The sequence below is a fragment of the Kryptolebias marmoratus genome, linkage group LG2 (assembly GCF_001649575.2).
Source record: "Kryptolebias marmoratus isolate JLee-2015 linkage group LG2, ASM164957v2, whole genome shotgun sequence".
Lineage (NCBI taxonomy): Eukaryota > Metazoa > Chordata > Actinopteri > Cyprinodontiformes > Rivulidae > Kryptolebias > Kryptolebias marmoratus.
Genome location: NC_051431.1, coordinates 13,596,821 through 13,623,734, shown reverse-complemented (window position 1 = coordinate 13,623,734; position 26,914 = coordinate 13,596,821). Strand labels below are relative to the sequence as shown.

At 37.1% G+C, this 26,914-nt stretch overlaps 1 protein-coding gene across 1 annotated transcript in view; it reads left to right on the top strand.

The window, feature by feature from the left end:
* grik4 (glutamate receptor, ionotropic, kainate 4) overlaps positions 1-26,914 on the top strand; it is a 153,705-nt gene that overhangs the window by 18,597 nt on the left and 108,194 nt on the right. The window contains exon 2 of the mRNA XM_037980649.1: positions 26,549-26,750. The gene's annotated coding sequence lies outside the window, so the exon portion shown is untranslated. The remainder of the gene's footprint in view (positions 1-26,548; positions 26,751-26,914) is intronic.

The window sequence follows — 26,914 nt, the reverse complement described above, 5'->3', positions numbered from 1 at the left end:
AACACAACTCAGATTTTCATTAGAGGACCTGCATGTGATTACCTATATTTAAGGTGTCACACGTCAAATGGAGAAAAAATAGGATTCAAGTGTTGCACTTCCAAAAGGATTCAATAAGATAACTGTTTGAGATAGATAAATGATCATCATTACAGTGTGTTCAGCTCGTCAACAGTTCACATAAAGATGAATTCAATGCTCAAAAGGTGTTTTTAACATCAAGGAGACAAGTAAAATGTGCCTCAGATTCATTTCAAAGTGCAATGACATAAAATGAAAGGCAAAAAAAAAAAAAAAAAATCAAAATCCTGAAACAGAACTGTCATTTCAGCATTTTAGATTTTGATTTGAAATGCTTGAAAAAAACAAACAAACTGCACTATGTCTAAATCTCTTGTAAAACATTGGCAACTTCTCCATATGTGTTAAATGGCCACACCAATGTTTGATATAATTTATTTATATACTATAATTACTATAATTTTTGATTAATTGAGGTGTAATAAATGTTTACCCAGTACTATTTACACAGTTACAAACTTGTATTGAATTGAAACCTAAAAGAGGCTCATACATGTTAATGTTTTATTGAGGAACATATTAACAGTTCGAGCACAGCAGAACTGTTTAACATGCAGTCAGGTGCACTTTAACGACAGTCTGAGGTCTACTCAATTAAAGAGATAGAAGTAATGCAGAACACAAGTGTCTAAATGAAGTGCCACTATGAACCAGATAACCTGCGTTGACTCAGTTTATTTATTTTTCTCTCAGCTGCTAATTGTTTTGTGATTAACATTGTTTTTACAAAGAAAGCACTTTAAGCTCCCAGGTATTAGAGCTGACAAGTTCATTTTAATAATGTATGAGGTTTGCTCAAAGAACGTGGAAACAGTTGCTGCAAAAGTAATTGTGTTGACTTTGAAATTGATAAGTCATGAAGTGAAATTATTTACTTTAAAGACATGAACAGACAGATGTCTGTTAATTCTTGCTTTGCAACTCCGAAATGAAAATGTTTTTTCTTCTTTATGTGATAATTAGTGATACAAGAAGAATGGCAGAAGCAGTCTTTATCACGTGAGTGTTTGTGCGACAGAAACACTGAACACTTTAAGGAACTCTTGTTCAGCAGTCCACTGTGTCTGCTCTGCCCTGAGGGAGTATTGATTGAATTGGTAATGTAGCCAGAGTGCCACTGAGACATGTTGTGCTTTATAAACAGATGAAATACTGAAGAGCGATGAGCTTTGTGTTCATCTGTGAGTGATGCAGTTGGTTTGTGCACACTCAAATGCACGCTATCTGCAGCTTAAAAGAATCAAGATGACAAAAGAGACACTACAAGTGTGATGAAGAATCCCTTAGCTGCCACAGCCTAACACTTGAGTGATAAATTTTACTGTCTGAAATATTTGCTTTACCAAAAGATCAAAATGAACCAGAGCTGCTCTGCTATTCAAGTCAAACAGAGTGACTTTCATCCACTCTTGGCGTAATATATTAGGGGATGATAATTTAAATTCCTCCTGTTCTCAGTTGAAGGTAGTGCCTGTTCTCTGTTTTTTCCTTTGGCTGTTACCTAATTTGTACTTTCTGCAGTTAGTCTCCTGATGCATATTATCTTTCCTGCTCAATTTTCCTCTTGACATTCCTTCTTGACAGAATTGCTCTTCATTTCAACTTATTTTTGTTTTTTCGAACATCTACCTATTGCTTGGATTTTCTTTCAAAGCAGAGGAGTTTGGAAACTGCACACAATTCAGGTTTGCATATAGTGATTAAATCTTGACTCACTGTTGTTGTTTTTTAATGATCCTGTTATTATTTTTTCACTGTCTGACTTCTGCATCGGAGAAAAATGAAACAAGCTAGGCAAAGTAAAGCAAATAGAAGAAATGTAGAACAGCATTTAAATGTTGTGCATGTCTGCATTCACAAACAAAGTCTTGTTTAGAAATAATAGCTGGATATTTTCACATACTGAGTGAAGCCTATGCATATATACAGGAACAGCGTATATGAATACGTAAGTCTTTCATTCAGTGTTTAGCTATAGTTCGCTGTGTGGATTTGTCAAGAACATTTCTTGTCAACATGACTTCAATCTGATGTCAAGCTGCTTTCACTCCAGCAGAAATATAATTCTTAAGTGTTGCCAAATCAAATGTTTAGCAAATGCCTAAACAAAATGCAACAGATTCAAGAGTAAATTTAAATTGCGTTCACTTGTTTCAGCTCCTTGAATCAAGCTGTGATGCAGTTTACTCATTAGTAATCTAAATTACACATTTTCTTGCACAAATAAACAGTTCACTGTTCTGAATCAATCACAAGATTAAACCTCTGCCTAAAATTAATAAGTTCTGACCCATTGTGGAAATGACACTGGACCTACTGTACATGTGTCTCTTCTAATGTCTGGTTCTGATATGGAAGCTGTAGATCTTGGGTGAGACCTCCTGGTTTAGCTTCCTTCAGAACATTCCTTGATTAGACCTGTATCTGGGGTCTTTAAGGCAAAAACACTAGATAGTGGCTTTATGAACCTTTTCGTACTTGATGTTCTGGGTGATCTAACCACTAATGGAGCAGCTTTGATTTATGTTTACATACATGTCCCAAGATGTACCTGAATCTGAGTTACCTGATCTCAGTGCAAACAAAATGTAGGCCAAGAACCATGTCTACTGTTTTTGCATTTGGTACATTTATTTAATGACTCCAGCTATATAATATATTCAGACATTAGGTATTCTGATGTAAGAAAAAAATAATTAATTGACAAGAGTCCCAAAATTCATTCAGTGTAACTTTACGGTCCTTGACTGTTTTCAAAAACCCATTCACATTCAGACAGACGGATATAGAAGTACAGTATGTGTCTTTGTCCACCTCTGGAAGTGGCCTGAGGTCAGACCTGAATCTGCCATCAGTCCATCCTGAGTACTTCACATCTGTATTTAGGCTTTTAATATGCAATCAGATAGCTAAGGATGTATGATGCAATAAATGTGAGGAGGACTTTTGTTAAACAACATTGTTTAGGCAGGTGGTTAATGCCAAAAACACATTTATGTAAATATCAGGATGCAAGGTTTCCAGCATGACATTGAATTGTACTGAAATGATGTGTATTCATTGTTCTGTCAGCTCAAACAAGGTGGATAAAATGCATACTCTAAAGCATTTTGTTAATCATATCCTGACAAGATTTTTTTCAACAAGGTTCTTTTAATGTCATCTTTAGAATACAAAGACTGAGGGTCAGAGATGCCTGAATATTTTTACACCTGATAAACATTTTTTTCTGTTCCATTTCAGCAGCTACGACACCAGAGAAGAAAACAGGCTCTGGTTTGACAGGATAAGTGTAATATGAGTTAAAATATGCAGAGTGATCAAAGCGCATGGACACACTGGTCCTTTTCTGAACGAGTTACTGAAGTCCCAACTGTAACAGAGTTCTGTTGTGGGTTGATGTGTCCACCCACGCAGCTGCAACTCTGTCATCTTTTATGTAGATTTACATACAAGCAACATGGCTGGTTTAAGTGAAGACTTTTTTTGCTGAAAATACGAATTTAAAGGGAAATGAAGCGGAGCTTTTAAAAACCTGCGAGTAGACACCCCCTCAATGATTGCTCCCAGTTAGGTTTGAGGAAAGAAACACAAATGCTTTTCTTTTTCTTTTTTTTTCTTTCTAAGTGGCTGTCTTCAGAACATTTCAGAGGAACAATCTTTGGACAGATTGGACAAGAGCAATAAACACATGTTAAGACAATAAAAGAGCAGCAGTTAGTTCTAATTGCTGTTTCTTTGCTACACAAACACAAACAAGTTTGAGCTGGGTCAGCAGAACAGAACATAAAATACACATACGTGACTCTTTCCCATGGGGGTGGTGAAAAGGTGCATGAAGGTTTTTAAGTCAGTATTTTTCTTTAGAAAGTGAACATTATTCTGTGATGGGCTGCCATCTGTCTCACTCCCCTCACTCTGACCTGTGGTGCAGAAGAGGAGGCTGTCGAGTTTAAATGCACAGTTCTTGAAAAGTATTTTCCAAAATAAATTATTTTTTTTATTTACTGCAAAGTTATGGTTTTTTTGTCTAACTGGTAAAATTATGAGTTGTCTTTTGATGCAAAAAGCTAATTACCATCAGAATAGATCTGACTTTCTCATAAATAGCATAAAGAATTCAGGATGAAGGACACAATTGCAATTAGAAACACTCTCTGCTTTCTCATTAGAAAGACTACTAGAGTTTGAAAATCCAATTTAAATCAAAATCTACAGGATAAATATCAGTAAAACAAAAGCAGCATAATTGGGTAAAAGCAGTAAATGCTACATGCAGAGATGGATCCTCCACATCATTCTACCAAAATTGTTTTTTCCTAAAGGTAATTAACTTAACAGGTTACAAAAACATTGATTGCTTCTATATTTGCATTTTCTTTACTTTTTCCTCTTGACTTATTTTCTTTGATTTTCAAGATAAAATGTAGTGATGTACTCACAGCATTCTTTGAGTTTTGACTATCCCCAAGAAATATAGGCAAAGTACATTAAATGCTGCAGGTTCCTTTTATAAATAATGAAAGGACCTTGTTTGACTGGATAGTGTATTTGCCATGATCTGTAGTCAAAATCATGGCTTACTAGTACATATATTTTCTGATTACATCCATTTAGTTAAGACTGAGATCAGTTCAAACAATAAATTTGTTCCAGGTTTAGTTTAAAACTATGTTTGTTAATATTATTATTAATTTTGTGTAGACGCAATTAGAGTAGGACATCAAAGAAATCGCACAATCCATTTGCTGTTTCAGAAGCCTGAGTGCGCTTTGACAAATTAGTTGGACTTGCTACTCCCAGCTTCAATCAAACAAAACATTTATTCTCCCTAATACTTCTTCAACCTGTCTTTGTTTTACCTGTTTTTCTTTTCTGTCTCTCAAATTGTAATAATCTGCAAAGATTTTCATTGTAGATAAACCCAGTTTATGAAAATATGTTAAATATGAGGACCTGTGGACTGAGCTGTCTAAATAATCACACAGTGAAACAAAATGTCAGAGAGAGGGGAAAACATAAGCTGAAGAGAGCATTGCGTTGAGGTTACAGACTGTCACATCTAATCCTCGACCGTCAACACTGCCAATTAACACAGTCCAGTTAGTTGCTGACGGGGTTGGATGTTAATGTGGTGGGAGCGGATGCAAAACTCCCACAGAGAGGCAGATGTAGCCACTGATTAATTATTTATTTGGAAATCGAGTCCTGAGAGTTCTGGGGTCCATTGATAACAAAACCAAGGATTAAGCATGGAGAGAACAGGAGAACGGCTCAGAGATTTACCTCCTACTGCCACCTCAGTGTGTATTTCTGAGTGTGGACACTAGGAGGATTTAAGACTGATGCAAACCATGCCACAAGTGTTTTCTACTGCAGGCAGCAGTTTAGTGTTGGCACTGACCCTTACTGAATAGATACTAATGGTTTAACACAACACGTCATCTTCTTATATATATATATAATTATTTTGTGTAAAATAGGTTTTTCATATGTCATTTTCAGGTTTGGCTGACCATGAAACTGAAGCCTTTCTGCAAATGTTAGACACTCAAGTAAACATCTGTCTGGTCTTTCTGTCTGAAGCAGAATGTGGCTTAAGAGCTGGGGGGGAAGGGGGATGGGGTATTGTTTTGAGCCCGTACACAGAAAGCACAGAGGAAGCATACAGCTGCAACTCACACTAATTGGAAATAATTACAATCATCAAGTCATAACATTATGTTTTATTGTTTGGGTTATGGTAAGCCACTGCAGGATAAGACACCATGAACAGAGGGTTGGGTTGGATGATGATGACCTTACTGAATTTGTCTGTGTTAATAATTCACCACCACTGAGCTCTGCTGATTTGATCCATTTAAAGTCAGGCTTTCCTTCCTGTGAAACCTTATGTAACCACTGTTGGGATCACAGGGGCTTTGGGAAGGGCACACAGAACTCATAATCATGTTGAGATGTATGAATAGTTGTTTTTTTTGTTTTTTCTACAATATCACCCCTGCAATTTAGTTGGCCAACCTCAACCCATCTCTTTTTAGAACATAAAGATTGAATGATGTAGATGTAGCTGGTTGGAAGTTTACAATGGCAAACTCAGATGCTGAAGCCACGTGAATGCAGAAAACAGCTTCTTACCTTCATTTGTATTCACTATTGTTATCAGAAGACCAAACCAAAGTAAATTTGAGAATATCTTTATTTGAAATGTAGTCAAAATAACTCAAGTCAAGTTTGTTTTTATATGAACATGATGTAGTATAATCTAATCATTATGTATTATTAAAAGCACATCTGTTAGCCAAAAGTGAATTTGCTTGTACAACACAGTATTGTTTTGTATGTTCTGTTTGAATGTTGACCTCCTGATTACTTCTGCAATTGTGCTCTTGATGATTTTTTAGCTCTTTCTGTATTATTCCACAACTTAGAAAACGTAGATTTCCATTTACTTTAAACATTCTTTTCAGTGTCAGACCATCATGAATACTTGCAGAACAAGGTATTTTAAAATAGTCCCAATCTTTACATTTCATTTTATGATCATGTAATCAAAGTGATTAAAACATATACTTGAACCAAATTTGCTTGTGATGAACACAGTTTGTCTTGTATTGCAAAAATGGCTTTGTGACCTGAATTTTTAACCTAATCTTATCTAACTATATAAGTATTGTGTTTTGAGTACAATGAGGTTATTAGTCACAACTCTGATTTTTTTCATTATCCTCTACCAGATAAATTCTTGGCTATCATAATTACTATTGCATTCATTGTGAGGGTGACTCATCATCAGGTGCACTTATTAAAAAGCACTGATGGGATTCAACTCAGTGTCAGGTTTAACTGAGACCAGCAGGAAATGAATAACTGGGAAAATAAATTCCACATTTATGGATACACATTCCCACACACACACACTTCCACACACACACACAGCTAAATGTCAAGTTCTTTTTTAGTCAGAATCAATAGAATACAAAGTATTTCTGCAACCAGTGGTTCCCATGTATGATAAACAGCCAGGCAGCAAACCCTGGAAAACCAGCAGTATAATTCATGGTCATGTGTCTTCAGTTCAGCTCATATTATTGCTCCATTTTGTGGGAGCTGTAACACATTATTGTTTCCATATTTCTATAATAAACAAAAATTCCCTTTGTGCCTGTAATCTGTCTTTTGTAGTGGGGGTAAGAAGATAAGAAATGATGAATGCCAGATGAGAACTAAATACTAATATTGGTACATTTCAGATAACACAAAAAATTGATATATACACAGACAATTACTATAACTCTTAGAGCTGTAATTTAAATTGTTAACAATTCCTGCAGGCAGAAGGTGATTCATTAAAGACAGTAAATAACCAGATATTAGTGGACCTGTTACAACTGAAGATATTTTACTGGAACATAATCAAGGTATATAAAACAGCTGGCTCAAACAAATAAAACAAAAGCAAAAAAAATAAAAAATAAAATAAAATACAAACTGAATAAAATTCTGATCTCACTCTTTTTTTTTCTCTTGGTAGTTCCACATCACTTCAAGCTCTGACCCTCTACCAAAGGCCTGGGAGCTTGAGGGTTCTGCTCAATATCTTAGCTGTTCCTAGGACTGAGCTCTTCTGGACAGATCTCTGAGGTTGTTGCTGGGATCTGTAAAAGTCACTACAGTTTGAGGGTCACAGCATTGAGTGCTCCATTCAGGCACTTCCTCAATCTGCTAGTGGTACATGCTGTGCTAGGCCTAATCTTTCCATGATGATTCATCCTTTTCCTCCTCCTTCATACTGGGTTTCTAATGCCTGAGATTTTTAGATAGCGGTTGATCTAGTTGATCATTGCAGATTTCCTTCCTTATGTAATCCAGGATCTCTGTTGTTTTGTCCTGTATAGTGGCTCTGACACTCAGTAGTCGACTGCTTCTTTCATTTTGCTTAGTGTACAGTATCAGGGTACTGTACTTTGGATAAACCCCTCCATGCATTGTGAGAAGCTTTCTTTTGATATCAGTGGCTTCTATGTCCTCCTTTGACCAGACTGCTATATTGAAAGAATACCAGACTCTTCTGTCGTGAGAACTGTTGACTTTAACAAGAATGGACAGTGAAGTTAGAAAATACATTATCAGTACATGACAAGACCCTTTGTGTGGAGCAGTAATTTTAGGTTTATGAACAAACAAAACACAATTTCCTTGTACTCCAATATATTTGCATAAAATTGCTCCCAGTGTGAGAGCAAACACAGATAGAAATAGTCTATTATTTTACTGTCTGCCACTGTCCATCCTAAAACAGGACCTACTAATTTTCAGCAAGTTCTTTAGTCATCTTCCATCCTGCTCAACACATCTGCTTGTCTCACATGCCTGATTACCACAACATTGAGGACTAAATATAGACTGCATTCTGGTATTGAATGACTTGTAACTTATCAAGATTAATGCCTCAAACAAGAGTTTGAAGGCACTGCATGAAGTACAATGAGTTTTCAATCTTTTCAGATGATCAAATACATCAACTGTCTGAACTGTCACTAGACTGCTGTGAGCAGACATGCTGCTTTCAATCAGTCATGCTCACTGACTCTGTCTTCTTGGTTTTTGAATCCTGATTTGAAGAAGAATTGGGGACTGTAAGGGTCATTGGCTTCTAGACATGTAACCCTTGATGCAATCATCTTATGTGAGTAATAATCCTTAAATGTGAATAGAAAAGAGAAATATTGTGCTTGAATGAGCAGGTAACATGATGGACTTCTGTTCAGCAGTCCTCTGGGTATCCATTGTTTCTGCTTCTTAAATGGGCACTATATTATTTAAACTGGGATTATCAGAGTGTCATTCTAGTTAGTATTTACCTTTTTAATATAATCAGTTTTGTCTTTCTTTTTATACTCTTACACTCCATGCCAGACTTATCCATTTTACGATGTTCCTACCTGGGAGTTTATTTGATATGACCTTTCACTCGCCCCACTTCTCAGGTGTTACCTTAATAACTCCCTCTTTCCTCACTCGTGGCTGATTTATTTCAACTGCTCTAACTTTTCTGACTTGTCATTCCTTACCTCCTCTAAATGCCACCCAGCAGAGAGACTCCTCATTCCAGCCGTGCTGTCAGCCTCACTCTGCTCGATGCCTCACCTCATCTTCCTCCTCCAACCTCATTATCAAATGTTCTTTGGTTATTGCAGTGGGGTATAGAGCTCAACTCAGGGTGCAGCCAGTGGTTGAAACTCATTAGTGCACAGTTATCATTACACTCCAGAAAGAAAAAACAAAAAATAAAAACTAAAGAGGCAAAAGCAGCACTTGATTTGATCACCCCATCGTTATTAATTACAAGTCTGGAGAGGCTACATGTCTATTGTATTATAGCGCTGCATGTGTGTTTGGCAAAACAGACAGGAGTGAGGAAGGAGGACACATGCAAAGATTTGTTTCAGTTGAGAAAAAAGGCTGTGAATAAAAAGCGACTGCATCGTCTATCAGCTACCAAACAAAGAGCTGTTTTACTATTTAATGACCTTTCCACTACGTCTCTATCCCCCAAATGAGCCAAGATAATATTTCCTCCTAAATTCTATTTAACACAGCTGTTCACCTTATCTCCACATGGAGTTTCAAGATAATAATTCTTGTTTGTATCTGCTAGACAGAGAGAAAAGTCACGAGCACTGAGCTCTAAGTAAAACATTAAAATGTGCCATGCTTCTACACACCTAGTTATTGTTGACCCTCTCATTCTATTTAAGCATTTCTTAGCGTTTGGCATGTGTGTGTGTGTGTGTGTGAGAGAGAGAGAGAGAGAGAGAGAAAGAGAGTGTGCATGCATTTTATGCCCATCAACTTTTCATTTGTTTGCAGTGCCTCTGGGGTTTCCAGTCCTTGACTTGTTAATCTTGAATAAAGATGCTATGCAAACATGACCCATTCAAATTAATAACTTGCACTACTCTGTTCATGTTTTTTTTCTTGTTCATGTTGGATTTAATATATATATATATATATATATATATATATATATATATATGTATTTATGTAGTAAATGCTACAAATGAAAACAAGAAGTGAATAAAGTCACTTTTCAACACTCTTGTTACAATAAATAATGACTGGGTTTGCACTCCAAAACTTGGTCCAACAGATTTCCAATGCTTAAACTAACTGAGCAGGAGTTCATATCGATGAAGATTTTTTTTACAGTTCAGTCCGCCAACTGTAAATATGCCACTGATTTTCTGTTGTTGGAAAATTAAATGCAGCCATTTTGTTTGATATGAATTATTTTGTTTTGCAGTTCTTTAAAACTAGAGAGCTCTATGTGGCTGACCCAAGAAAATGTAACATCATGGGCTGAATTTATCTGGCCACTCACGAAATTACTCCTTTTTATTCCTTCTCATGGTTTTTGTTTTCATTTAACACAAACATTTCACACCTTTTCATTCAGTGATTCGTTTGTCATAAACACAGGCATGGCTGCACACAGATAAATGCAATTAGAGTTCTGTACTAATTGTTTCCGCAGAGCTTGTTGACATTCACACAGTCATGTTAATCCAATTGGGATGCGACTCATGATCCAACCAGGTGTAGCACAAAGCTGAGGGGTTTATAGAAAATGAGATGTAGATATAAATAATTATAGAGCAGGGACAGGACTGTGTGTGTGTGAGTCTGTGTAGTAAATTATTATCAGTACATTTTTCACTTCCCCTGTGCAGGTCTGCATTACTGATTTAATTGCTGTTAACATGTAATTGCAATGCTAACTACAGCCAGACAGTGGTGGCACTACACACCGATCGATGATATGTCATTTAGGTCCTTTGTCCTTATTAATGGCTTTAGCGGGATTTCAGAATAACTGCAATAGACATAGAGAATAGAAACAGGTTGGGGTATTGGCTGCTCTTGTCTTGCAAAGCTGTTCTTTGACTTTACGGTTTGTTTTGATAAAAAGCTTTCACCTCAAACAAAACACTATGCCAAAGTGTGTTTTCTGCTGTTCTGTTGCACTTTAAAGGTTGGTTTAGCAGACTTTGAAACACTGTTTTGCATTGACGCTGAAAGGTCAATCAGACTTTCTGTGAATAAACAACCACTGATTATGGCATGTTGATTGAAATGTTTGAACTTTAAAATCTCTTGGGAAAATATGATGTCAAGCACTGTTTGCAAAGCATGAGTTAGATTTCTGTTTTTCATTAAAGCAAAAAAGCTACAGTTGTTTTGTCACTAGAGGACGGTGGAAGGTGCATGTGGCTGTAATAAGTTAAATGTTCTAGCTGTAAACAAATATTGAGAATGCTAGGCATTCATTTGAATTCATTATTCCTACAAAAACAACCAGTGAGTTTACCATGTTATGTGCTTTTCACAAAAAAGTATTTCCATCCTCCTTGTCAGGTTAAGTGGTGGGATGGTTTCAACCCAAATGCTAGCAGACACAGAGGAGCTCAAAGAAAAACTAATATATTTTCAATAACAAAAGCAACATGCTGACGTGGCAGCAACAAAAGTCTAATTTTGCAGGGAACATGAGGGGCGAAGCACGAGGAAAACCAGCCAGTTCATGAAAATGGCAATGAGCCAGTGGGGAAGTGAAGAAGATGAACCGGTTTTAAAGACATATGGTGATTTGAAGTGGACACAGGTGACAGATTCCAAACGAGGGACAGGTGCAGATGGGTGTGGCAGGCTGACAAGTAATGAGCTGAGGAAAAGTGAATATGACAGGGAAGCATTCATTCTAAAGCAATTTCACAAACTCAGCATCAAAAGGAGTCTGTTTGAGGTGGTTCGGGCACAGGTTGCCTCCTGGGTGCCTCTTTCTGAAGGTTTTCTGGTTATGTCCCACTGGGAGGAGGAGACCTCGAGGAAGACCTAGAACTCGCTGGAGGGAAAGCCTATCCTCTCTGGGCCTTTAGATCAACAGGAGGAACTAGGGAAAGGGATGTTTCCAACATTTGATTAAAAAGACAGATTTCATAAAATATTCCATCCATATATCATAGTGCCTATTTCCAGCTGCCAGTGGGTAAGAAGCAGTACAGCCTGGACAGACTGTCAGTCTATCAGGCTTCATTAAGTATTTGCATACTGAATACATGTACTTCAAGAGATGTATATTTTTCTCACTTTTTTAAATTTAAATCGCAGGTTTTTTTTTCTTAAAACAGATTGATTTTTTAAAAGGACACATGAGGAGCAAACATTATTGCTTAGTGTTTAGCCACATGGAAAATATCAGTAGCATGTATGTAAATGTCCCAGCTCCAACTCTTCTGCAAGTTATTTATAACTCTTCTGCTGTGCTGATTTTCTGATTAATGCAACCAAGCATCAGCAAGCTGATGATGGCAGACAGGAAAAATGCACAGCAGCAAGGACTGTTATATGTCCCTGTCACCTTGTTCCAGCCCTCATCTAGACAACAAGCTCCATTTCACTTGAAATTAATCACCCCAGAACATCTTTTTGTTTTTCTTCTTTGAAAATGCCCAGTTTGGAGTCTTAATAGTTCATCCTCAGTCTTATCAAGAGTTTCTTTCACACTGGGAAGCCTCATCAAGGTTTTATTCATGTACACATTTAATGAGAACACACATTGGAACAGCAGAGCACGTCTTGAGTGCAACTTGATCTTACACTTTTTCTGACTGCTCATCATGATCAAAAACTCTCAGAAAGTCACACCTCAGATTGAGTTGAGCAAGTCCAAGAAAGTTTGGTCACTTTTTATTCTTTTTGAACTTCATAATGAAAAACTAATGACAATCCCGTGTTTCTAATGACACAATTAAATCTATCCAAAAGGTCGGAATGACTTTGGATGGTCACTGAACATTATTGCTCACTGCATTGAACACCACTTGTTTTCTCTTTTTTTACCCCAACAAATTGTAGAGGCTCATTGAACAACAGGCCTATTTGCCCACTGCTCTCTTTACTCCCATTAACCACATACCTGGTATGCTTGTCCGCAGTAATGATGCTTGACTCCAGCACCCACAGACCACTTTCAAGTGTCAGCCATCAATTCTCCCAACAAGAGTTTGGCTATGCAGAAGTTGTACTCACTTCAGGCGCCCCTTTTGTTAAAATTTCCATAGCTGTTTTTTGAGTGTGTGTGCTATTAGCTTAGTCACCTTTTGGCTAATTGCAAAATAGCACCAGGCTCTGGAAGGTACCGGCTATGTGTAGGCAAAAACAAAAAAGACAAATATGTTTGGGCACAAAGGCTAACAAATTTGTAAACAACAGAAAATAAGTGAAAAAAACAGCCAATGTCCAAAGAAACAAATATGGAAAGACAACAAAAAAATCCTGGAGAACCATTGTTATACTATTGTTACTACATTTAAAAAAATGTCTATAATGCCTGGCTCCTTGTAAGTAAAGTGCAAAGAAATTAGTGGTGGTTTAAAACCTTTAGGTTGTTCTGTGGATTTTGAAATCAAGATTTGAGGTAACTTTAATCAAAAACGTACCACTACCCACCAAAATAGAGGTAATCAAGTTATCAAATGTAATAAAAGATTAAACATCACAAGTTTAAACTTGTAAAAATATTTTAAATTTTATAAGTTTTGTTCAGTGCCAAATTCTGCTTGTTTCTCAAGTGCTGCATTTCCATCAGGAAATATTTTTATAGTGAAGTGGGCAAATCCTGTGAATGCAATTTTACATGAAATATTACATGTGGCAGGGCAATTTCCATCCCAACCTGGAGCAGAGTTTAATTTTCATGTGTGATTGCAAACAGTTTTTTCTGAGAGCAACTTTATATTCAGAATCTGTCAGATTAGTTTGAGTGGAACTGGCACCTTTTCCATTAAATGTTATTAATGTGAAAAAGTCATTACAATCAGTTTGATGATTTCTCAAACAGTTTAAAACCAGCTGCAAATTGATTATGTCAGACGTTTTCAACTTCAAAAAATAATAAAAAATAAATAAAACAAAAAACAAGGAATTGTAAGCCACATAAAACAAATGTCTTTGAATTTTAGTTGCTTGAAGCACTTACGTCACAAGTGTCTTGAGTAATATTTCTTAGAGAAAATGCCTGTAAAATAAATGTTCAAATTCTCTCCACATCAGCAGCAGTAATGGTGCTTCATTATAGGCCAGTTGCATGTTTTGCTCCTATTTCATTTTCTTCTTGCTCTGACAGGGACAGGAAACAAGTCTATGGGAAGCGAAGCTGCACAAAACCTGTGACAGGATCTCATTATCCACTTAATAGCACCAGATTAATTGCAATGACATCGGTAGATGGCTTATTACTGGATCATTGAGATGGGAATCTATAAAAATAACAGAAACATGCAGGTAGAGAACAGAGACTCCACATATGTAATATATACTGTCCCAGTCTGTCTGATAAGACCTTTTTGTTTAATATGGTGTCATAATGGGATACAAACAGTAAAATCCAGTTTTGATTCAATAGCATAAACAATGTGTCATATTACAATATAATTTATTATAAGGCTCACAAATATTTTGCTCCAACGCAACATTTGCCAGGTATAAATGATAAAATTAATGCTTTTTTTGTGGTTGATTTTGCTTTCACTGAAGTATCTCTGTCCAACAATATCACATGTAAGCCAAGCACACCTCAAACACTTACAATAATACATTTGGTAGTGCAAAATGATTATTAAAATCATTTTTACCATCTATCAAAGTAAGAGTAGTTATTTTAGTTATGTTAGACAGGTTTCATTCATAGTGATTTGTACCAGCAAACTTTACACTGAAATAATATTACTTTACCTCTTGAGCTCTAGCCTTACTCATACCTGATAACTCCATCCATCCATTTTCTTTACCCACTTCTCCATTCCAGGTCATGGGGAGCTGGCACGTATCTCCAGGAGTCACTGTGTGAGAGACAGGGACACTCTGAACAGGTCGCAAGTCCATCACAGAGCGACATAGAGACAAATGACCATTCACACTCTCACCTAGGGACAATTTAAGAGTCACCAATTAACCTAACCTACATGTTTTTAGTCTGTGGGAGGAAACCGGAGTACCCAGAATAAAACCACATGAGCACAGGGAGAACACACAAACTCCACCTAGAAAGGCCCCAGGCCAGGATGTGATCTTGCAACCTTTTTGCTGGCAACAACTATTACCACTATGCCATTGTGCCAACCTCAGTGTGTAAGTAGGCTTGCAATATTGATTACTAGGAATGACTACTCTTTTTTTATTTTTCTTTTATTCTCTAGTAATAAAATGACATGACTGTTTCGTGATTAGCTTGATACCATCTGTAATATGCACTAATAGATTTATATTTTTGAATCAGGACTTTGGAGTGGAGAAGGAACAGAAAAACAAAACTGTGGTAATGTGGATTTTCTTTCTTTATCGACAAGAAATAATTTTTTTGGTTGAATAATTTTAAGATCAGACAAAACATCATCCTTGCTTTGTCTGCTCTATCACAACCTTTAGTTTCAGGATTGCATTCATCTTTTTTCTCTCTCTTGTATTGATAAATATTGTGCCACATTGCAGTTCAGTTGTATTCCAGAGCCAGCAGATTGGATGGTATCCAGTATTACAAATAATAATGGGCACTTCAGGCGGACAGGGAGGATGAATGATGCAATAAAAGCGAGGAGAGTGGAGATGAGAGCCCAATGTGTATTTGAGACAGAAGGCTGTGATGACCACTTTGAGCTCTTTATCTGACCATAGAACATAAATGCAGTTGGTGTTCTGGCAACACAAACGTAAAGAAACAGAAGATGTGTAATTGCCATATTTTACATATGATTATGAAAATAATATTTGCCTCCTATATGATCTGCACTGTTAGGTTTACTGAAGCTGCATTCACAGTACAGCTGAAAGTGGTCCATACTCAATTTTTTGCTTATAAACATCCATATTTGATTATTTTAATGACAGTCCGAATGTGACACATTCAATTTTATCAAATCTAACCCTTTTCTAAATTGGACACAAATCTGATGTTTTTCAAAGAGACAGTCCAAACTGTCATGTTGCCTTTCATCATACTTGTATGTCATTGAGTGAGTTGAAGATTTTATAGATAGTGGGTCTGACCAGCAGCCCCCCCGCCACCGGATCTAAGTCACCACCAGGTGGTGATCAGTTGACCGTTCTGTCCCTCTCTTTATCCAAGTGTCCAAAACATAGGGCCGCAGGTCTGATGACACGATTAAAAAATCAATCATTGATCTTTGGCCTAGGATGGCCTGGTTAAAAAGTACACTTGAAGACCACCCTTTGCTCGTACATGGTGTTTGTTATGGACAGCCCGTGCCTAACACAGACCTCAATGACCTCAGTGTAGACACATGAGTCAAATTTCCTTAATTCTTGTCGATGAAGCAATAAGACTTCTAAAATCCACTCATCAAATACAAATAATTTTATAATTATGGTGTATGAACACAAAAATAAATACAGCAGTTTATCTTGCTGGATATCAACTTCAACACACAAAAGCAGGAGCACTTGAAAACCAAACTGGGGTTCACTGCAGACAGCTGTCAGCAGAACACCTGTGCCACTACTGAGATTGAGAATTTTTAGAGATATTTTTATGTCTGATTTTTAAAATTCAAACAAGATAAAACTACTTTGCACCAATATTTCATATTTGCCCAAGAAAGATTTGTTTTTATCATGTTCAAACAATCTATGTTAGTTGCTAACACAACACTACACAACACTAAATGAGTAAAACACTGAATATAAAACAATTATAAAACATTCAGGAATGAGTATAACATAGCATTAGTTTGGTTGCTAACATTTTTATTTTGGTGTGGGTTTACAGGCTTTTGAATGGGAAAAATGAAAGCAGTCACTTGGTTTGATTTCTTCCTTTCTTTTTCTAACAACACTTTAAAACTTGTGTATCTCACCCCACTTGACAGCTTTCACTCACTTTCTTCCATGCACACGTGCACACACATGCTGTGAGAGTGGGGTTTACCAATTACAACAATGTTAGCACTGTCGTTCTCACCCCGCTTTGATCATTTGAAATCTGATCATGTTCCTCATTTAGACATTCCCCCACTTCACCATTGCTGCTCAGGGCAAACTTTCAGTTTAGATGAAGCCTGATTAAATTCAAGGCACTGATTATTCACAACGACTGGAACGGAGGAAAGCAAAGCAGAGCAGAAAGGACAGAAAAATGAGGCGATGCAGGGAGAACTAGGTTGGAGTGTGATAGTTGTCTTTCATTGTACGATTGCTTTTAATCAATGAAGTGACACTCTGAATGAGCCAACAGCTGCTTCAGTCAGCAGAGGAAGGACAGGTTTTATGATTTTTTAATTTGAATTTCTGCAGTTTACAAAGCAAAATATGGGAATAACTCAGATTAGTTGATTTGATGAGTTAAAACACTGTATTTAAAACACAAGAGGTTCTCAGTTCTTGAATTTCCCTTTTTCCTGATTGAAACTGTGTTCAACTATTGTGGCTAAATTGTCATGGTGTTGTTTTCTTGATCTTATAACTGTAGAAGTAGTTCTATTCTATTTTATTCATTAAAGTACATCGGTTCTTTACCACCTGCAAGCTTAAGAAATACAAAGCTAACACCAAATGTGTTATCCCTGCTCATGTGCTGAGCTTGGTAGTCAGTAGGATTATGATACCACTGAGCATATTTGCATTTAAAACATTTTGAGTAAAACTTTGGTTAATCAGAAAATTGAAAAATTCATGCAATCTTGATTAAGTTCCTAATAATTACAAACACCAGAACAAACATTTTTTTCTGTCTGCATAACATAACTCAGACCAATTTCATTAGAGAACAAGGAACATTGTAAGCCATGGTGTCTCAGTGCACAGGATGGAAAAGGAGCATAAGTGGGAGAAAGCCATACAGAGCACCATGATAGTAAAATCACTGTGTTGCCTAAGGGAAAGCACCAGGAGACCTGGTGTGTTGCTGATCTGACAGTGGTCTTAGATCAGCTGCTCCAGGGATGAGTGGCTCTCTCAGGGAGGGGGTGATTGATGGGGCATTGATACACTAATTTAGAAAGCTAATGAACAGTGTCAGCATGGCTTTGCATCTTTATTTTCTTTCTTTTCACAAATATATAAATTTTGTTTTGCAGGGAACACATGCATGTTTTAACTGGAACATTTTAAAAACTAACAGAAACATTTATTTCTTTTTAATCTCGACTGTTACGAAATATTGACCACCCCTGCTGCAAAACTAAATAAGCCTGTTTGCATTCTGTATTCAGTAAACATCCATAATTCACATCTTTTGTCACTTGTTCATTAGTTTGTCATTGATGCCTGACTCGACACTGCAAGCCTTTGTCATACTCTATAAAGATTTTATACTCTTTATTGAATATGTTTGATGCCTTTAAAAGATGTTAGGAAGCATTTAATTGGCAAAAATTAAATCCATTGTTACATCTGAGACGCTGTCTTCATCCATAAAGTGCCTGCAGAAAATTCTGGACCCACTGTCCTCCTAAGTAGCTTTTCTGCATCAAGGAAGGATTGTTGGTTACAGGTTGATAAAATAGCGAAAATAAATTAGGATAACTGACCTGTTAATTTATTATATTGTGCAACATGCATCAAAGCATTTTATATCAAGATTTAGATCAGAGTTTATTTTCCAGGCGGGTAAAACAATTACTGTCAGACACTGAGCCGTTTATGTGATCAAATTATTGGAAGGCAGAGACTTATGAAATGGAGGGTGGATTGGACTGATGAGATACAGAAGAAGATCAAATGGAAAGCTTGAGTAACGAGGAGTAGACTGGAAATGTTTCAGAAGGCAGAAAAAAAGAACATCAGAATAAGCTCGTCAGCTGGTTCAGTAGACCTTTTGCAGATTATGAGTTTTTATGATGTGTGTTCAGAACCTATTGCGTTAAATCTCAGGGTCACACATATATGAAAACATTTTAATTGAGTAAAGCATAACTCATTGTTTCTCTACTGCACACATTAGGAGAAATTAAAGGCATAAATATAAAATCACAGTCAAACCGAACAACAGCTGCATCTAAACAGATTTTCTGTAACCATTGTTTTGAACACCATCAGGATCAGTTCATATAATTTAGGCCTGCAATCGTAAATAATGGTTTGTGGTAGGAAAAAAAATATGTGTAATTTTTTTCAAAAAGCTAAGCTTCATGAAAACATAATGAAGGGAAATGAAAAGTAAAAATATTACTCCTTAAAGAATCTGTGATATTGTCTTCCACAGTGAACATTGATTTTTCTGCAGAATGAGAGAATTTAATAATGTTCATTGAGATAGTCGAATCTTTTTGGAGCTGACATTATGTGGAGTGTTTATGAGTAGTTAGTATCAGACCTGAAGTAGATGACAGCACAATCTAAATTTGGAGAATCAAGGAGGAATTCTTATTGTGGAAGTTTACAGCTACTTAGAACAGGAACTAAAGAGTATTTTGTTAAAATTTTGACTGCAACTTCACATTGCTACACAGACTTTCCAATGTTGGGAAAATGGTAACAAAACAAACAACTGTATGTTGTAAAAGTCAAAGTGTAACATATTTAATCAAACCTCTATAATATATTGGTTTTTGGTGACAAAAACTGTTCTGTTGTCCAGTTCTGAATAACTGTTTGATTTTTTTTTCCAAATTACTCAATCCTGCACTAAAGCCTCTGTGGAACTATGTAACATTTTCAATATTTATTAAGTTGAGATGTTATTGAATTAAGAAATTTAGACTCTGACAAACTTTTGAATTAAAAACTAACATTATGTGTGCAGATAAACGTTTATAGGAGTCCATTTATAGTGCTTCTGCTTTTAGAGCACTTTTGCACACCGACCTTGTCCTTGAGTTGCCTCTTGCCATATATTTGTGTCCTCTGCATACATGAGCGTGTGCACATGCATTCATAATTGTGTTGATTCGATTTGCAAACTGACACCCAAGCAAACATGGGAGCCTTTTTTGACACTGAAGCTTTTTATGCATACTTAAACTAAATTTATAATTCACCGCAAGCTCTGAGCAAACATCTGCATGTGCGTCTCCTGAGGCCCTTCCTCAATGTCAGCTTGTCTTCATGGTCGAGCATCTCATCAAAATATTGTTGACTGTTTGTGTCAGCTGGAGGAGAGCAGGTTGAGAGGGAAGCCAAACAAACACACACTGGAAGCACCTGGAGAGCTGAAAACCAATATGAATCAATAGAGAGAATGGATACTTTATGAAGTGCTGAGGGCACGAAGCTCATAATGATCACAGAGGAGGATAAATTAGCTCATGGCACAAAAAGATGCTAATGAATTACTGCTCATAACAGAGTGAAGGCCAGGAGGGAGAGAGGCAAATGAGAATGAAATAGGTTCACTATCACAATTTCATAAAGTCAGTCGCAGCTTGTTGAGCTGTAAAATGACTGTTTAACAATGTTAGAAATATAACATTATAACAATAGCATTTTATAATTTGGGAATATGTGCTGCAAAGAGCACATTTGAAATGATGCCCAAAAATCTAAACTGATTAATTCTCGTTAGAAAGTTAATGTCGAATTTTGCATGAAGATTTGAGAAATATGGGACAGACCTCTGAGTTATTTAGATTTAAATCTTCTTTTACGTTTTGATTTCAAACAAAAGGTAAACCTCTATTTGGCATAATAAATAGAGAGAAAACAGACCCTTCAGGTGTCTAAAAAGATAATATTTCACTTTTTTGTTTTAGTGACAGCAAGATTGGTTTTGTGGATGGTCATAACTCAGCTGTCTGGGTGTCTTATTGATAAATAAAAGGAGGGAATTTGAATCTTTAAACACTTTTCTTTTAAAATCACTGAAATGTCTCCTACTGGCCGTGTTTTCATCTGCTGAATTTCTTGACACAGTCCTTTCCTCTGAAGATAAATGTTGTGTGCCATCTGTTTTTATGACATCTGTAGTAGGTTATTCATAAGTATCCTAAGAGAGGGGCATTGTATCTCAGTACATGCAATAAAAATTACCAGAGAAGAACTGGATACATGAAGTCTTGCTGTCCTGGGGTAAGGTTAAATCCCAACAGTATTCAAAGACGTGCTGGTTTTGTTCTTCAGGCTGTCCAGGAAACAGAAGCAAGGGCACATACATAATGTGGAGGCCTTCCTTTACTAAAAGTCAATATTACTCAAAGGATCCTGGATCAAACAATCCTCTATTAAATCAGCCTTTTATGTTTCAGCAACACTTCTCTAGTTTCCTGAATGTTATACAGATGGGCAATACAGATGTTAAAGCTCCTAACTTCAGCTTCAGCTCTGTCACAGCAGCATGTCTTTTTGGAGTTCAACACTGACTTCTGTTTAGCCATGGTGATATATTTTTTTAAATCTGTCTTTCTGTCATGAATCCTGTCAAGTCGTCCAGTATTGCTTTCTTCCATCTCACCGAGGGGGGTGACGCTGAGCAAGCGGGGCATCCGTTGTCCAGTAGAAAGAGAGAGAAACAGTGGGAGAAAGTGTGTGTGCAGCTGCTCTTTGGTGTGTGTCTCGTGCAGAACTGATTTCAAGCTCCAGGCCACAGGAAGACGACTACTCTACACTCCAGGCACGTCCCTGAAACTCGCAGCAGAGGAAGCACTGTTGCCATTCAGCAGCATCGACTGCAGACGCCTAAATGAGTCTGTTCTGTCCTGCAATGCCCAGCGTGGCAGTCTGCCACTCACTCAGCCTCTCCAGCTCCTGATGCCCCCTCCTCCCCACTTCTCTTGCTGCTACATTCTGTCGTGCAGTTCATCCTTCTTTCCTCTGACTCGTACAGTTTTTAAGGCTCTCGTCTCAAACTTCACCATCTTTGTGTCTTCCTCTCCAACACGTGCTGACATTCCTCGTCCAGCCATCCATCTAATCTTTCTGTCACCTTTTCTTTACATTGACAGTCCATCATGTTTGGATGCTCTGATTGGTCAGTGTCCACTTACCGCAAGGTCTTTCATGGTCACAAATCATCACATGGTCTGCAGACGCACAGATTGTCAGCTGAAACAGCCTTCACAAAACTATTTACCAGAACAATGACAAGCATGAAATACGAAGCCTGAAAGGCTCTTAAAGCTCATTCTGTTTTCTTTCCTCTTGAAAGCTCCTTTGAGCTTAATGCATCAATTGACTGGGACCCAGTCTGCAGTGAAATCCTGTCAGTCATCTTCCACTGTCTGGTCAAGTTGCTGAAGTCATGACCTCTAAAAATAAATCTTTGTAAATCTCAATAAAATAGAACAGACCTCAGTCTTTAGACTTACTATAACTTGATTTTTTTTTTCTGTCAGACTTTTATTTCTGTTTTCTTATTGTTCTATTGTTTTATGCTGACTGAACCACAAGAGACGATCATATTTCTCTGAGAAAGCTTTTCCTGGCTTGATTTTTTTGTTTGTGAAAAAAGTGTTCCTGGAGCGCGATAAACAAATAACAGACAGATTACAGCTTTGTTTTGATTAAACCTGTTTACCTGTCTGCATATAATAATCCAGATTCAATAAATTCAGTGTGTCTTATTGAAGAAAATATAGAGGACTTGTTTCTCCATAATTGTGGTGCTACACTAATGTTCCTTTGCCACCTGGGGGGTGATGGAAGAGTTGTGTAGATGGGGTCCTATCAGGGGTAACGGGCCAGCAGCTCATGAGTCTTAAAAGGTTTATCGGCCCCCTGCAGCCTGCATGGACAGCTTCCTGCCATCTCCTGTGGTGTGGATTGTGTTTGATTCTCAAATCCAGGTCATGGCACAAGTCGACAGAATGCTGGATGTCTTCACACCTGTGAGCAAAGAGATAGAGGTCACCATGAAGAATAGCAGCAGAGAGTTGACAAATCTGACCACAAATTGACTAACCAAAAACCCCACAGTAATGTATCACTTTCAGAGAAAATATTTTCTTAAGGTCAAGGTTTTCCTTCAAATTCTCTTCAAGAGCTGCGATCTGTACTGGAGACTGTTTTTATTTTACCAGTAATGCAAATACAAAAGGACCGCTGAAGTGAAGTTCAGTTTATTTGTCTTTGGGAACAGAGCACACAGAACATTAATCTCACCGGAGAAAATATGTCCTGCACCTGATTTAACAACCGGCAAATTTCCCCCTGTGGTCCCTCATGGCAGGTAAAACACAAAATGCATTTAAAATACAAATTAAAACCATTAGTTAAAATGTCCTGAATCAATTTTTAGATGATCTCATTTACATTAGAGCAAATATGAAAGTTGATTAAATGACAATTAAAATCTCTATCCTAATGTTGACAAAACTGTTTTCTAAGAAGTCGTGGCCTCCTGGGAGAAATAATAAAAAATCACCATGTTTTTAAACCATCTGGAACTGTGTTCTGTTTGTTAATGGCTCCAAACAAAAATGTGAATTAATTAAAAGCTGCTTTTACTCTGACTGATTCTGCAATCTCACCAAGCAGTTGACCTGGAGGTTCTCATCTTTTGTTTGGGACAAAGTTGTCCAAATATTTTCAGTTTAATTAGTGGAGTGGCCATGTTATAAACTATTTTAAAAACACCTTCAAACACAACACAAACTTCTGAGTGCGTGAAATTTGTGCCAAAGGGAAAAAAAAAGGAAATGATGATGGATTTTGTCAACCATTGCTTTAATAGGAAAACCATTTAAGAACGACTCAAAGCTAACTTTAAATAATATATTTCTTTAAACATTGCAGTTGTCTGCAGAATAAAAAACTATGATGATGATCTGTTCTTTTAAATCCGAAAATGTAAGCAGCTCTTAAGTATTTCTTGTAGCAGTGATAAGTAATTATTCCATCTACTTAAGATAGACAGATCTTTAAAATCTGACATATTCACTTTGTGTCTTTTTATATTTGCACAAATGATAACTTCTGTATATTTCAACTGAATTTGTGTTTAAGTGGTAGGTTGCTGTAGTGCCTTTTGAAGGACAGATAAATAAAATACAACTTCCTGAGCCCCACATTTAGCTGCAGCAGCTTTCTTGCTTGTTCTCTGCGGTCTGTCCCATTTGTGAGATCACCTATAGGGATTGATGTTCTGCTGCAGTAAAACCAGAAAAATCCATATATCTCTCCCACCCTTTCTATGTTGCATTGATTTCACAATGAACTGTCAATTTGCATTTCATGAATTGTTGCAACATTTAAAAATTATACAAACTGTTTTGGGGTGAATCAGAATAAACCAGCTTTAGGACATATGCTGATGTACATTCTCAGTCATCCAGGACTTGGAAAATCAAAAAATGTTAAAAACAGCTACTGAATAGAAGTCCAGATGTTTTTGTTTTAAACAATTTTTTTAGGTCTGCTTTAGGACAACATTTTATCAACTTGCATTGAGAGATCTTTGTTTACACTTGAGCAGCAGTTCACTTGTGATTTTCAGTGAGGTGCAAAGTTTATTCGTGCTCTAATTGGGATTCGGATTGCCGCACTAAAATAACTAACAAATGTGAAGAAAAGGGCACACAAACCTCCCAGCATGAACCTTCTTTTACACTCTAAAGCTCTATAACCTAAATCCTGTTATGATCTGTATCTCTGAGTGTTCCTCACTTTTCTCAACACCTGTTGATCCAGTCTACTTGAGCCTCAGTGGGTGTATTTTTGACAACATTTCAAAGTGCAATGCTGAGTTTGAGATCGTTTAGATGAGCAGTCCTCATATTTTGGCAGGCCAAATATTTAAGTGATTCATAGATCAAAGGCCAGATTCAATCACTCGCTCATGTTGCGAGCTCCATCGGGCGGTGAAAGTGTAACTTGGAGAAATTTGCACTTAAATAGATCGCTTCTTGAATTTGGAGAGACAGATAAAGATGGTGAGTTTGTGTGTGCAGAGATGTCCATACGTGACATGACAGGTTGTCCATCTGTTGTGATGTAGGACATGGATTTCCTCATGGTGCTAAATGATTAGGTTGGTCTCTGGGGAGAAGTTTAATTCTCCTCTGAGTAAGGGTGCCATTAAAATGCAATGACATGAGATTAATGCTCGTCTTGTAAGTGACATTTACTTTCTCATTTACTGTGAAACTTGTCTTGTAATATTGTCTGCTGAGCGTTGTTTCGAATGCTGATGAGTTTGAAAAGCTCTTCAAAGTACACATTCAGAGGCAGTGCAAAAATGTTGGATGTGCAATATGAAGAGAAAGGTTATCTAGCTGAGTAAGGGACATACAGTAAAACAAGACCATCAGCAGAATGTTACTGAAAACTTTAAAGCTGTGGTTTGTTAGGCAGATCAGTGTTGGATAAACAACTGTCCTCAGCTTTAGGAACAGTGCTGCAGAAACAGGTTTTAGCAGAAATGGGATTTCTACTGAAAACTCATTGCTTTAATTTTCTGTCTGGAAATGTAAAGTTCACCTTAAGGATATTAGGCATGGCATGCACTTACATAAGGTATTAATAATGTCTCAAGATCACTTGTGCCTTATACAGCATTAAACAGGCTATACTTTTGGATAATATGTACATATTTGCACAGTTCCAGTCAAATATTTGGACACAGCTAATCATTTATTATTGTCCCTCGATAGGGTGACAATGTTTTTGCCAGTATGTGTGTGTAAGTGAATGTGTTTGTGTGTGTTTGTCTGTCTGTCTGTAACCAAAATATTTCATCAACTGCTGGACAGATTTTAAGTGCTACTTTCTGAAGTCAACTTGATCCAAGATGGCTGTCATAGCTAATGTCAGGATTTGGGTATTTTGTATTATTTTCTTGTTCTTGTTCTTTATATTGTTTTTCATATGACCCTTGTGTTGAGTAAATTGCTTGCCTTTTATTTTTAATATTGTTAGTTCTTGTGTAGTTTTGCTCTCTGTGTCCCCTGAGTCATTCCTGATCGGCCCTCAGCTCAGTACTTTCATGTCAGGCTGCCACACCCATCTGCACCTGTCCCTAGTTGGTAATCAGTCACTTGTGTCCACTAACTCGTCACCAGTTCATATAACCTGTTCCTCAGCTTTCATTACTCACTGGCTGATTGTTGCTGTTGTGTTCTGTAAGTCTTTGTTGCCCTGTCAGTATTTTGTTTGTTCTTAAATAAATGTTTTAGTTTTTATCAAGTCCATCCATGTTCTGCCTACATTCTGGGTTCACCACATCCACCAAACCGTGACATCTAATTAACTTCAGCTGTCACAAATGTGGCAATACTTCAGTTAAATTTGCAGTTACTGAATTAAATTTTGGTGTGGTAGTAGCTAAAGGTCATTAACAACACATACTGAGTGAAAATATGTCTCACATGATCTTGTAATATATTATGATATTGAGCCAAGCGTCACTTTCAAGTTTTGACCAAAATGGCAGCAATAGCACAACTTTTTCAAGAATTGCGTTTCATAAATTGTATCTGTATTTTTCTGACTCAGATTTCTCTTTTTATCTTTCTTCTTGCAGACTTTCTGTGGGCAGCAGCTCAGGTCCCCGAATCCAAACCCTACTTGTGTGTGCATTTATACCCACCTGTGCAAGAGCTAGCGGCACACGCTACACGTGGATGTGAGATGACGAGAAGCTAAGTGACTACCGCAACCACCTAGATCAGACAGCCTCCTGTGCTGCAAGATGGATTAAAGCCCCACACCTCAGGAGATCAAAGGTAGGAGAGGATGTTTTGTAATCAGCAGCCACTCACCTGTTCTGTTCAATGACTGCATGGAGACAGCGAAGGAGAAAAGAGAAAATGATGAATAACAATGAGTTTAGGCTGAGGTCTTCCCGCCATATGTGTGCTGCAGGTTTGGATAAAGGACTATCAACTCC